Source organism: Cebus imitator, unplaced genomic scaffold (genome assembly GCF_001604975.1).
Source record: "Cebus imitator isolate Cc_AM_T3 unplaced genomic scaffold, Cebus_imitator-1.0 Scaffold97, whole genome shotgun sequence".
In the NCBI taxonomy this organism is placed as follows: domain Eukaryota; kingdom Metazoa; phylum Chordata; class Mammalia; order Primates; family Cebidae; genus Cebus; species Cebus imitator.
This window is the reverse complement of record NW_016107412.1, coordinates 379,499-390,568: the sequence shown is the minus strand read 5'-3', so window position 1 is coordinate 390,568 and position 11,070 is coordinate 379,499. Positions and strand designations below refer to the sequence as shown.

General features: G+C 42.5%; 1 protein-coding gene and 1 long non-coding RNA gene across 6 annotated transcripts in view; both read left to right on the top strand.

The window, feature by feature from the left end:
* The window catches only part of LOC119472376, a 15,862-nt gene extending 5,722 nt beyond the window's left edge, over positions 1 to 10,140 (top strand). Inside the window, exons 2-3 of the long non-coding RNA XR_005201518.1 lie at positions 9,553 to 9,556; positions 10,058 to 10,140. This is a non-coding gene — a long non-coding RNA (uncharacterized LOC119472376). The remainder of the gene's footprint in view (positions 1 to 9,552; positions 9,557 to 10,057) is intronic.
* SYN3 (synapsin III) overlaps positions 1 to 11,070 on the top strand; it is a 493,419-nt gene that overhangs the window by 313,832 nt on the left and 168,517 nt on the right. The gene's annotated exons all lie outside the window — the stretch shown is intronic.

The following is an 11,070-nucleotide window of genomic DNA, read 5'->3' as shown; positions in this document are numbered from 1 at the left end:
AAGATCATGCCATTGCACTCCAGCCTGGGTAACAAGAGTGAAACTCCGTCTCAAAAAAAAAAAAAATAGTTAAAATGGTAAATTTTGTTATGTGTGTTACCATAATTTAAAAAAAAAACATTGGGGAGGGCTTGATGGCTCACATCTGTAATCCCAGCCCTGTGGAAGGTTGAGATGGGTGGATTGCTTGAGCTCAGGAGTTTGAGACCAGCCTGGGCAACATGACAAAACCCTGTCTCTACAAAAAATTAGCCAGGTGTGGTGGCACACACCTGTAGTCCCAGCTAGTACAGAGGCTGAGGTGGGACTTGAACTTGGGAGGCAAAGGTTGCAGTGAGCTGAGATCGTGCCACTGCACTCCAGCCTGGGTGACAGAGTGAGACCCTGTCTCAAAAAGAAAAAAAAGGTAACAGCTATGTTATTTCTTGATGGGGCCACCTTCAGCTCCACGTAGGGCCCTAGGGTAAGCATCAAAACTTTGCCAACTGGACAGAGGAAAGGCCTCCTCCTTCAATATGGAGTTTAGGCTCCATGGTAAGCTCCAGAAGCTTCTCCTACCCAAGAGCGTTAAACTCTGAAGTTCTTAAGTTGTTCTACCCACATACCAGGTTGCCTGGGGAGCCCTCTGAATGACAGACAGGCACTTATACACAGAGATAGTGCTGAGTTTCAGAAAGACACACACAAACACATCTACTAGAAGGCAGACAGGAAGGGATGAGGTGCTCGAGTGGGAACTTTGCTCTTTGGAGATGGATGTACCAACTGCTCCAGGCAAGACCCTGAAGGAAATCAGATGGGGTTGGGGCAGGATCACCAAACACAGCCTCATTGTCCCGCCCAGATCTTTGTGTGGGCTCTACCCATTTGCAGCATCCTTTCTCTCCTCTGATCTTTTCCAAATCCTCCTGAGCCATCCAGTGCTTTGAGGCTCAGCTGGCAGCCACCTCCTTCAGAGGGCTCTCCAGGATTCTCCACCCTTTTCCAGGCCCATTCTCTGCACTGAGAATCAAAGCCTCCTTGGAGTACTTGGTTCCAGCACAGCCGTTGTTCACCAGTCACTTTGTGTGTGCCGTCTCATGTCTTCTCTGCACTTCTTTCCTTGCACACTGTCCCTAATTGTGCAAACCATGCTTTTACTTTTTAAAAATGGCAGCATGCTGATGAATTTTTAGAAATGAACAAACATATATGATATTTCACATCAGCAATTCCCAAAGTGTGTTTCAGGAAACACCAATGCCACAGGATGTCAAGAGGTATTAGGAGACAAAAGGGTTCCATAGATTTGGGAAACTCTGAACTAAGTAAAGTAAACAGCTTTATTTATTACAGGACATACCAGAGACTACAAAATGCCAACAATTACTTTAGTATTGTGCTGGAACCAGCTCTTACCGTTCAGTGACAGAACTTTGGTAATTTGGACTTGGCCATGGTAACAGTAGTATTTATTCCATGAAAATAAGCAAACACTACATATCTGAGGCTTTCTTTTTTTTTTCAGAGAGCTGGTTTACCAGCACATTACTGAATACCACTTCAAGAAGACAGTATGACATCTAGGTTTTCCTAATGTATTTCACCATAAAATTCCTTTATTACCTTGTGGGAAGCATCTTGGAGGAACTAGTGCTCCACAGAGCATACTTTGGGGAAAGTCATCCCATGCAAAGATATGTAAACTAATTGCCACAGGAGATGAGTGGGAGGATCTTATATTCACTGAGATCTACCATATGCTAAGTATGATGTTGGGTGCTTTATTTGCACCCAATGGCCTCATGTAATTTCCACAGAAACACTAGAAGAGGTACAAATATTGCCCACATTTTATACATAAGGAAATAAAAGATCAAATGATTTTTCCAACTTCACGCAGCCAGGAAGTAGCAGCACAAAGCCTATCTTAATCAGAGATTATAATGTCTAGTGGGGTGGCGTTTGCAACAAGATTTAGGTAATCATTTTAGAAGAGTTTGTTAAATAGCTCATACACAGGTCATGAGCTATATTTAGAATCTAGTCATCTAGCATTGCCAGAGACACTTCAAGAAAAAAAATAGAAAAGTTACTGAAAGTCTTAGCTGGTCCACAGTCTTTAGTCTTGTCATCTGTCCTGGGCTGGCATTCCAGAATATGCCAGACTTCTGAATCCCTTGGAAATTTTTTTTTAAATGCTGGTAGCGGGGCTCTACCCACTCCCCAAGGCAATTCTAACCAGCAATGAGGGTTGAGAACCACTGAAATTGTTATGAAAGCGTCCTTAGAGACCAGCCAGACAAACTTCCATTTTACAGATGGAGAAACTGAGGTCCACAGAGTGGAAGTGACCTGACCAGAGTCATATAACAGTTAGTTGCAGGATAAGACTAGAGTCTGGGTCTTTTGGCTCCTGTACAATGCCCTTTTCAATTAGCACAAGGGTCCTTTGGATCTCACTGCCTAAACAGATATAATTTCAGCTGAAATCCAAACCCATTTTGGACAACTGAGGCTTTTCCATAGAAAAGCTAACTTTACCAGCTAAAGGCATTCAGGAGAAGATGCTCTTCCTTGCAAGGAGACCACTGTCCTGAGCTGCATGCAGAATCAAGCCACATGGCTCCTTCTGTGTTCCTCGTCCTCATCTAGTAAAAATCCTCCTTCATAGTCACATGTAACTGGGTTACTGGAAAGGTCACTCCAAGGGATTTGTCCGGTAGCATTTTATTTTCTGTGGCATGGTTTCCTTTGATGTTGATGCAGATTTGGTGCTCCCTGGGATATCTGTTTGCTAAGACATATTCTCAAGTCTAAATGGAGGCACAGGCCTCCAAGGCAAAGATAGTCAAAAGGACCCAAATACAGAACCCACATGGTCTTCAGCAGTAAGCTGGAGCCCACTGAAGGCTTGCATGAGAAGCAAAGGAAGGGCCTGAAAGTTTGCCTGGTAATGGAGGAACTGGAAGCAGAAATTTTTAAATGTAGGTGAAGCTGAAAGCCCACAAAACAGTTTCTACAAAGCCTATAGTGTTTATTCTGAAGCCCATAACTTTCTGGTATACCCCTGAAGATGACTGAATGCAGAAAATTTCTGGCAACTGAATTAATATAATATACAGAATTATTGACCATGAGTCAGTTAAATGTTAGAGGGGTCCTATTACAGTGGCTGGCTTTGATTTTAGAATAGCTCATTCATTCATCCATCCATTCAATAAATAATTGCCCAGCATCTGTCCTGGGTTTGACGATATAGTGATAGACCAAAAAAGGGAAAAAATAGGGTATCTCCACTCATGAAGCTTAATATTTATGGAGAAGAGGTTGGGGAGAGGCACATAATCTAAAAGCAAATTAATAAGGAACTATCACAGCACGTGCACTGAAGGAAGTGTGCAAGTGGAAGTGATAGAGGCCAAGCCTAGTGGAAGAAGCTTTGATATGAAGGTCACAGAATGTTTCTCTGGACTGCGGATAAAGCAGGGATTTGCACATTCCAGGCAGAGGGAACAGTGCTTGCAAAGGCCCAGAGATAAACAAAGCTTCTTGACTTAAGGATCTCAAAGAAGGCCAGTGGGACTGAAGCTGAGTGAGAAGGAGGCAAAGGGGAGGAGACAGCACTGAGCAGATGAACAGAGGTCAAGCCCTGCAGGCCCTGGTATTTCAAGTGCAGTGGAGAGCCACTGAAAGTTTCAAGCAGAAATGCCACACCTGGTTTTCTGGGAAATATGTCAGAACCCCAAATCACATGATCTTGTGAGCTATCCCCACTCAGACTGTTTATGACAAGAGGCTAAGCCACTTTTGCTGCAGCAAATTTTATTTGCCTGTCATTAATTAATTAGTTTAGTCAAGCAGTCAGTACCAGCTCACCTGCAAGGCGTTGTCATACACGTTGGGGATACAGTGAGCAAGACACCCTAGACGAGTTCCAAGGAGCTTATATCTGGTGGAGGAGGCAAATAACAAAAATGAATCATATGCTTTGAAATAGTGATAAGTTCTATACAGAAAATCAAACGGCAATGTTAGGAAGAGTGCATGAAGCAGAAGCCTCATTAGTTGAGAGAGTCAGGGTAGCCTTCCCAAATGAGCTAATATTTGAGCTGAAACCCAAATGAAAAGGAACCTGTGGCCATGAGAAAACTAAAGAGTGCAACTGACAGAGAAAAAGACCAAGGGCAAAGGCAGACTTGATCGTGCAGTCAAGGTGAAATTCTTCCTTCTCGGTAGCAGAGATGGGTTTAATCTTGGTGAGGTTGTTAGCCTGGGATTAAAAAGCCAGAAAGACCAAGGAGGACTGTGGCCCATGTGACCACCCTCAGGTCACCAGACCAGAGGGCCAGAAAGCTGAGGCAGGTTGTCAAGATGAGGTTAAGAAAAGAGGGCATCAGACACCCCATCAAAGCCTCCAGTGAATCTTGCCTTGTACCTCGTTCTCCACCTGCCCCTGGCCCACAGACTAACTCCTGGAAGCAAGCATTTCTGAGAAGATGTTTGGACTTGGTATTATATAAGAAATGCAAATTCTAACAAAACTAGATAAGAAGTCTATTTTGGTCAATCAGTTTGGTTGCCAAGGGTGGAAATGATGGGTGATACCCAGGGGTGTTGAATAGACCTCTTGACTTGCAAGGAATTGAGATTTATTCCAGGGGTAGCAAGTTGATGAGCAGGAAGAGGCATAGGCATTTATTTTGAGGACAGTGCACAGGAATCTGGAGAAGGACAACAAGAGAGCCTTGGGATGTGCAGGAACACTGAGGAATCTTTCTTCTCCATAAAAACAACAGAATTACTCTGCTTGCCCCTCTCTCTGTCTCTTACTTAGAAACAGCTCCTCTTCTTTACCCTTAGTTTCCTCTTCCCCATTGCTTTGGCTGGTGTTTAAACCTTTTTGGTCACCCTTTAGTTAATGACCCTTCAGACCTATTTCTCACTGTTAACTGAGAAATTATTTTCTTGTTCCCAAAATAAATTCCCAAGAGAATAAATCCAACTGGTTCAAATCATCTCCCCATATGAAGTCATTAGACATCCTGGGGCCAGATATCCACTCCTGGCTCAATAAGTTGAGGCAAAACTCAGCATTGGAGCAAGTGCACTCATAAAATCCTGGCCACCCAGCTGTCAGGAGAAGGTGTTCTTCCTTGCAAAGAGACCGTTGTCCTGAGCTGCATACAGAATCAAGCCACGTGGCTCCTTTTGTGTTCCTTATGTTCATCACAGTCACACATAACTGGGTTACTGGGAAGGTCACTCCAAGGGGATTTGTCCAGTAGCATTTTATTTTCTGTGGCATGGTTTCCTTTGATGTTGATGCAGATTTGGTGCTTCCTGGGATATCTGTTTGCTAGGACATATTCTCAAGTCTGGATGGAGGCACAGGCTGTCATGGGCTATGTAGCGTGACCAAGCCATCCCAGTTTGCCCAGGAGTTTCCTGGTTTGAAAACTGAAATTCCCGTGTCCAAAGACCTACCTCAGTCTTGAGCAAACAGGGACAATTGGCTGCCCTATAGCTATGGGTTGGACTGCTCCTTTTGGAGATGTGGAAGGAGAAGTAGAGTGACTTCTCTGGCATGTCACTGTTAGCCAGAGTGTAGAGAAATGGGGATGTGCATCTGCTGATAGTGGGAGTGAAAATTGTTATGATCTTTCATGAGGGGCATGTATTAGTTCATTCTTGCATTATTATAAAGAAATACCTGAGACGGGGTAATTTTTAAATAAAAGAGGTTTAGTTAACTCATGATTCTGCAGGCTGTACAGGAAGCATGATGCTGGCATCTGCTTGGTTTCTGGGGAGGCCTCAGGAAACTTAAAATCATGGCAGAAGGCAAAGCAGAAGCCAGATGTCTCACATGGCCAGAACAGGAGGAAGACAGAGAAGAGGAAGTGCTACACACTTTTAAACAACCAGATCTTATGAGAACTCACTCTCTTGATGACAGCTCCAAGGTGGATGGTATCAAACCATGAGGAACCACTTCCATGATCCAGTCACCTCATAGCAGGCCCCACCTAGAACACTGGGAATTACATTTCACATGAGATTTGGGCAGAGATACAGATCTAAACCATATCAGGGGATAGGGATAGCTGGAAATATGTATGAAAAGTGTATGTGTATATATATATATATATATATATATACACATATATATATATATATATATGTATGTGTGTGTGTGTGTGTATATATATATATATATATATATATATATATATATATATATACATTCTTTGACTTAGAAACACTTTTTTGGGGGTAATGTATCCAAAATAATCAGTCCAGGGTATGAAGATATATACGAAAAGCCATTCACTGGAGTATTAGTTGTAAAAGTAAAATAATGGAAGTAACCTAAATACTCATAGAGTAATTCGATCAGTGAAATAAACCAGCATATGTCCAATGGAATACTTTTCAAAAATGAAGAATAATAACTTGGCTTTCTAGATATTGATAGGGAATTTTTCCGTGAGGTGGTCTTAATTTAAAAAAGCAGAAGATAAGATAACCCGTATAGAACAATCACATTTATGTAAAAAGAAAAGAAAGAGAAAATATGCATTGAAAAGAGTTGGGGGAAAAAAAGAAAAAAGAAAAAGCTTTGGAAATATCCCACTGTTGGGATTAGAGGTGACATTCTTTTTAAACTGTTTGGGTTTTTCTGAATATTTTGTACTGAGATTATTACTTTCACATTTGGAAGTTTTTTTCCGTCTTTTAAAGGGGCATTAAAAAATCCTGGTTCAACAAACCTAATGAAATGGTGTTTTCACTCAAAAAAGTTTCTATTTTCCAATTTTGTTCTGGTTTGTTAATTTTAGGACACAGAGAGTTTTGATGCAAGTTCCAACTGATCCACTTGGGTTTGGTTTTGTTTAAAAACAAAAACAACTTTGATTCCAGTTGTATTACGTTTATAGAAAATTAATATTTGGGTTTTGTGCTAGATTCAGCCATTTGAGCCATTGGTTCCTATTCTTGGTTTAATGCAGTTCAAGTTGTTCCTCAGAATTCCCACAATAACCCTGAATAATTGGAATGAAGGCAGAGAGAGATTTGGAGCCTGAATTATCCAGAAAATTGTTGTCTGTCTCATCCTGGAAGGGCCTCCAAGAGGTCATTTTCTCCAGGGCACAGAACAAAGCCACAGCTGGGATATTTCCAGAAGGCCTGTTGGCCCCAACCACAGTGCGGCCAGAGCCACGCTGCCCTGGGACCACAGCTCCTCTATGCTCTTAGATTCTGCTTGCTGCTGCAAGACAGGAGCTGGCCCCACTTCCCGTCACTGTCCTGCAGGGTCCAGGTGCTTCTCTCTTCCATGCCAGACCCATGCATAGCCCCCAAAGCAGCTCCATCTGGGCTGTGCAGCCTATCACGCTTCCCACACCAGGAAATGGCTGGCTCAAGGGCCCTGTGAGTGGTAATTGAGCTACTTACCAACAGCACATGCATCTTGTTCTTTTTTAAAGGTTTTTAAGGTGTGCTCCCTGGCTGCATTGAGTTCTGGGTGCCTTTCTCTTGGAAGAAGGTGTAAAGGTGAGGAGAGGGAAGCAAGCATGGTAAAGACCAGAGGGGACCCCAGCATTCCTGCCTCAGGCAAGCTGCTCCTGTGAAGTGAACAGGGCAGACCTCTCTCCCCAAGCCACCCGGTAGGGTCCCCAAAGGGCTCATTGAGGACCCTGGCCCTTGAGGCTTTTCTGGAGAACATTTAAGCCCATCAGGGAGAGAGGATGACAGTTTTAAAACTGTGTCTTCCTTGGAAAATGTCTTCAACTGGACCTCAGTTTCCTTTTTTGTAAACGAGCAGAAAAGTACACCTCCCACATGGGCTTGTCAGAGCCTTAGAGAAAGCAGCTCTCTGAAACTGCCTACTACAAGCATGGTGGGAATGGGCTGCCTGGAGTGCAGGCAAAAAGGGGCTGCATTATCTGCAGATAATTTAAAAACCATTAGAAAGCTGACTAAAATCCGAGCTGCTTTGTATTATCCCCATGCACCATCGTTTCTAAGCAATGCCAGTAAGAAATACTTTCCATCATCCCTGTCGTGCACTGCAACCACCCCCCAACCTGGCCACACCACTGCCTGTCACAGATCACACACTCCATTAGTGATAGTGCTTTTTTTTCTTATTACTAGACAGTATTAACAATTATATGTAATTGACTCTTATTCATATGCCCTTATAATCCAGCTTTCAGATGTGAATACTAAGCTGTAATGTCATAGATGGAGAGATCCTGAGCAGACCATCTAATGGCTCCAAGTCTTAGTTTCTCATCTATGCTGAAGAGCACTGGCAAATTACAAAGCGTTTTCACAAAAATTCTTTCTGAATTCTTACACTGGCCCTATGAAGGGGCACAATGATGCCCATTTTACAGTTGAGGAGACAAAGGCTTAGGCAGGTTAAGTGAACAGCTCAGGAGCACTTATGGAAATGAGACACAGTGCCTCCAAGCCCCTTCCCCTTGGGCCTGCTGTGGCACCAGGGCTTAAGGCATTGTCTACAAGACTATCACGAGGCAGCAGGCCAAACCATTATCACTTGGAGGTAATTGACACAGATAGGAAAAGGAAGAAATATTTACATTTCATGCTGGTTACTCTCACTTATTATCTCATTTGGGCCTCCCAGATGCCTCAAAAGGTGGATTATTCCCAGTTCACAGGAAAGGGAATCAAGTCCCAGGAAGATAAAGTTTACTTACTTGGAGGTACACAGATGACTAAGAGGCAGAACCAAAAGTAAACCCTGGTCAATTTGTCTAACACTCTGCACCTGATGTGTTTTCGCAGTGGCCCTGAGCAAAGGGAAGCCTTGCAGCATGGTTGGCTGGGGAGGAGGTGAAGATTCTGAGCATCCAAGCAAAGGGTGTTTGGGAGAAGAAAGGCTGAGGCCCATGCCTCTCAGAATCACAAGTGACTACAAGTTGAGGTCTAGGAGTGAAAGAGATGACTAAAGTTTCCTCCATATGGCCTGGGGTTTTTCTGACTTACACTAACATGAGTCCTGATTCATTGTGTAGCAAGTGCCCTTGGCTCCAAAGGAGGCTAGGAAACTTGTCCACATCCGCTCCTGGATCCTCTAAGCTTGCATCACTTGAGATAGTCTGGCACTGAGAGTCTTTATGCATTCTCTCATTACCCATCATGGGTTTTTATCAATATCATCATTATTATTTATCATTAATATGATTGAAGCAATGTATGCCCATGAGAAAAATTCAAAAACTACTGAAGGGAGGACAGCAAACAATAAAAGTCATAGAAGGAGGTCATCTTAAAGGGTGAGCAAGCATTTAAATGTGGGTGTGCTAACACAGGAGACAACAGAAGGAAGATGCACTCTTGGGGAGGGGAGGGAGGCAGGCAGAGAGAAATGTCCAGCCCTCTAAGAAATGCCAGGGATCAGGGAAGAAAGTGAAGAGTGAGTAGGGTTGGGGTGAGCAATTTAGAAACAGAGAGAAGGAGAAGGAGCAGCCCTGGGACAAGATTCAGGACTCTACTGGAAAAGAGGCAAAAGACAACTGTGGGATACATATGAAAGAGACTGGTAAGGGAGCAGAGGGAGCCTCAGCACCAAAGGGCTCCCAATCAATTAGATTAAAGTCAATGTGCTGCAAATTAATTCTTTCTGAGTCTCCCTTCTCAGGTCCTCCATCTGCTCCTCAGTTGCCCCCTCTCTTTGCTGTGGTGTCCCTTTTTCTATACTTTGGTCTCCTCCCTTCTGCCTGAAGATTCCTGCTTTTAGGGCAAATCTGCTGATAGTGAATTATCTTGGCTTTTATAGATGTGTAAAAGTCTTCATTTTTTTCTTAATTGTTCAAAGATATTTTTGCTGGCTGTGGAATTCTAATTTTAGCATTTTGTACATCAACACTTCAAATACACCATCCCATTATCTTCTGGCCTGCATAGTTTCTGATGAGAAGTCTGCTGTCATTCTTGTTTTTTGTTTCTCTGTACTTATGATGTGTTTTTTTCTGACTGCTTTGAAAGTTCCTCTTTGTTTCACTGTTTTCTGCAATTCAATTTTAAGTTCCTCAGTATGTAGATATTGAAAGAACATGCCTCAGAATAATAAGAGCGATCTGTGGCAAACCCACAGCTAACATCATTCTGAATGGGCAAAAGCTGAAAACGTTCCCTTTGAAATCAGCACAAGACATGGATGCCCTCTCTCACCACTCCTATTTAATGTAATATTGGAAGTCTTGGCCAAGACAATCAGGCAAGAGAATGATAAAGCACATCCAAATAGAAAGAGAGGAAGACAAACTATCCCTGTTTGCTGATGACATGACGCTGTATCTAGAAAATCCCCATGGTCTCAGCCCAAAATCTCTTTAACCTGATAAACAACTTCAACAAAGTTTGAGCATACAAAAAAAAAATGTACAAATATTACGAGCATTTCTATACACCTACAGCAGCCAAGCTGAGAGCCAAATCAGGAACACAATCTCATTCACAATTGCTGCAAAATGAATAAAATACCTAGGAATACAGCTAATCAGGGAGGTGAAAGATCTCTGCTGTAAGAACTACAAAACACTGCTCAAAGAGATCAGAGCTGACACAAAAAAATGGAAAAACATTCCATGGTCATGGATTGGAAGAATCAATATTGTTAAAATGGCCATACTCCTTAAAGCAATTTTCAGATTCAATGCTATCCCTATCAATTCACCAATGACATTCTTCACAGAACTATAAAAAACTATTGTAAAATTTATCTGGAACCAAAAAAGAGCCTGAATAGCCAAGGCAATTCTAAGCAAAAGAACAAAGCAGGAGGCATCACACCACCTGACTTAAAACTATACTACAAGGCTACAGTAACCAAAACAGCATGTTACTGGTACAAAAATAGGCACATAGACCAATTTAACCAAATAAAGAGCCCAGAAGTAAGGTCATGCACCTATAACCATGTGATCTTTGACAAAGTCAACAAAAATAAGCAAGGACTCCCTATTCAGTAAATGGTGCTGAGATAACTGGCTAACCATATGCAAAAGATTGAAACTAGATCCCTTCTTTTCTGGTTATGGGTTATATTTTTCT